Below are 3,150 nucleotides of genomic sequence, written 5' to 3' on the forward strand. Positions count from 1 at the left end.
TAAGGCCCTGTTGGCGTCCGTAAAAGATGATCTTGGTTTGCGTAAGGCTGATGTCTATCGTATTCCTTGCAGTTGTGGCATGTCATATATTGGTCAGACAATCAGGACTGTGGAAGACCGGTGTATTGGACATAAGCGTCACACATGCTTACAACAGCCGAGCAAATCCGCTATTGCAGAACATTGCCTTGACACCGGTCATCCTATGGAATACAACAACACGGAGATTCTGGCTTGCACGTCCGGCTATTGGGATAGTGTTATTAAGGAAGCTGTTGAAATCAGACTATGAAGCAACCTTATTAACAGAGATGGTGAATTTTGTTTAAATGCTGCTTGGAATCCGGCTCTGTCTCTCATCAAAAAACAGAGGGACAGAATTAGTGCTACCTCACTTGTTAATTAATAGTAACTATCGATATTTCTGATGTTGGTTATCTTTGTTTGTGTTGACACTTGTTCTGTGTGTGGTGTCTTCCTTGTTTCTCCTCTGTGAGCCGAGGTATTAAATTTGCTTGCACATTTCTTCTTCCTTATCCCCCCCACCCTCTGGTTTCCTCCTTCCTCTCCACCCCTCGCCCGTTGCCGCGCCTCTATCGCTGTATCCCTCCCTCTCTCCACCTCCACACCCTCCATCTCCTTCATCAGGGCAATTTCCAACGCCTCCCCCTCCTGGATGACGAACTTCGCCGTGACATATACCCTTCCTTCCAACTATAACCCGGCCTTGTTCCCAACTCCCCTCCCCAGGGCCCCCTTCTCCTCTTTCCTCCTTCTCCCAGAGCGGATTTTCCTCCATCCCCCCTCCCCTGAGACCCTGCACCCCATACTTGCCTCTCTCCTTCCCACATCCCTCCCTACCTGGCCCTCTTCCGAGCGCCCCCCATTCCCCTCCCCCATCTCTTCCCCTCCCTCCCTTCTTCAGGTCTCCCTCATCTCCTTGAACCTGGCAGATCCTCTGTATTGATCATCATCAGTGTGCCACGTCAGTGTTGTGTTTCATGCTGTTTCTCGTGTGCGTCCAGAGGTGTGATTTTAATTGTGTACTGCCTTGAGGTTCGCCGTCAGTGTTACGTTGTGTGCTATGCCATCCGTCAACACCTTTATGCTCCAGTCATACTGTGCCTTGTGTTATTTTAATCGTCGCAGTGTGTGGCTTTTTGTGTGTGCTACTTTTAAACAGTTTTTTTTATCTCCATTTTACAGTCACCCCGTTTTTTGTATATTGCCTTCCATGATGTTCTCCCTTTTTTATATCTATGTTCGCCTTCTTCTCTCCTTTGCTGTTTTTATATGTCTTCTATTGTTTTGTTCTATGTTTTCGGCTGAAGAGCAGCGCATATGCTGCTGCCAGCCCGCCCCGATGGGGAATTGAAATACAATAAAGAAAACAAAAAAAAATCTTCTTCCTTGCATTTGTGCCTTGCGAATGTCAGGGTGTGCTCCTGTCGAAATATCGGCGGTGGTCGACGACGTCACCCGGCAGCAAACTCGTAAGTTATTTGAACATTCAATTCGCCGGGAAAAGTTAAGGTCTCACAGAATATTCGTGTTTGTCATCGGAAAGGGAAAACATGTTTATGAAACAGTGAGTTATTCTTTGCGAATGAAACGTTCAAGAGTTCGAGTAAGCTGTTTGGACAATTGTTAATACTCCACTCCTACTCCAATATTTCTTGGGATGCAACAAATACCATTCCACTTGCTTACGCTTTGCTGCCAAATGAAATGCGAGAAACATACTAACATTTTCTTTGAAGCTATTAAGACTAAGGTGCCTGGATGGAACCCTGCATCTCTGATGATGGACTTCGAAATTGCCATCGTCCAAGCAGCTAACAGTTTGTTTCCTTGAACAGAGATTACTGGTTGCAATTATCACTTTATTCAGTGTTTGTGAAAACAAGTTTAGTGTTAGGGCCTCTTTCCAGCCTATTAGGAAATACGCTGTCACTTAAGAATGTAATTACAATGAAATGAACACCCGTAGCTGCTTACAGGCGTTGACATACGCCAACGGGGACAGATGAAAATGTGTGCCCCGACCGGGACTTGAACCCGGGTTCTCCTGCTTACATGGCAGACGCTCTATCCATCTGAGCCACCGAGGACACGAGAGGATAGCACGCCTCCCGCGAAACCCACATCCTCAACGTATTGACCCGCACTGCATTCGTAGTGCCCCCGCCCATTATACTCATTACTCGCGGCGCGTTGCCGATTCCCGTAAGAGTTCGGGCATTGTTTGTGCATTCGCACAGAAGAAGAAGATGGTCAAGTGGCCGGTGAGCCTTAACTACATATATACTATGATAGCATCTATTCTTTCGGACATTCGTAGTGCGGGACAATACGTTGAGAATGTGTGTTTCGCGGGAGGCGTGCCAGAGATAAATCCTTGCAGTCGCGGCATCCCCTGTGTCCTCGGTGGCTCAGATGGATAGCGCGTGTGCCATGTAAGCAGGAGATCCCGGGTTCGAGTCCCGGTCGGGGCACACATTTTCATCTGTCCCCGTTGGCGTATGTCAACGGCTGTAAGCAGCTAAGGGTGTTCATTTCATTGTAATTTCATACTAACGAGCTGCATGGTCACCACCCATGGTATCTGTTCTTTCGGACAGGGAAGTGACGATCGGACATGTCCGAAAGAACAGATACCATCTTAGTATATATATATACATATATATACATATATATATATATATACTTAAGAATGTGTTCTGCTCTAGCACATCTTTCCCTGGAAACATTTGACGATGGTTGGCTGTGTTTACAGGAAAGCACTGCTGTAATCCAAAAAGCTTCAGGACTTTTATGACTAATTTTTCGACTAGTGGCTCGGTAACGAACATATGCCAAGGGAGATGTGGAACTGGCATTGCTAACGTCTCAGAAGGATGGAAGGGAGGGATAGATACATTAATATCAAAAGTTCATCCAAAAGTCTACTCATTAACGGAAAATCTTCGAGAAGATGCAGAGTTCCACGGCCACCAGTTTGACCGACTAACTTTAAACTATGCTGGGAAAAGAAGGAAAAAGACCAGGAATGAATACTGACGAAACGATTGCTAAGTCTTTAAAGAAACTCCAAACTAATGGGAACTTAAAAACATTTGTGACCTCTGTGGCCTACGCAAGGAAGTTATA

General features: G+C 46.0%; 1 non-coding gene across 1 annotated transcript; it reads right to left on the reverse strand.

Moving 5' to 3' along the window:
• Positions 1–2,037: 2,037 nt before the first annotated feature.
• Trnat-ugu lies at positions 2,038–2,111 on the reverse strand. The gene has a single exon. It is a non-coding gene; the product is annotated as a tRNA-Thr (tRNA).
• Between the last annotated feature and the right edge of the window lie 1,039 nt (positions 2,112–3,150).

Source organism: Schistocerca americana, chromosome 8, assembly GCF_021461395.2.
Source record: "Schistocerca americana isolate TAMUIC-IGC-003095 chromosome 8, iqSchAmer2.1, whole genome shotgun sequence".
NCBI classification, from domain to species: Eukaryota; Metazoa; Arthropoda; class Insecta; order Orthoptera; family Acrididae; genus Schistocerca; species Schistocerca americana.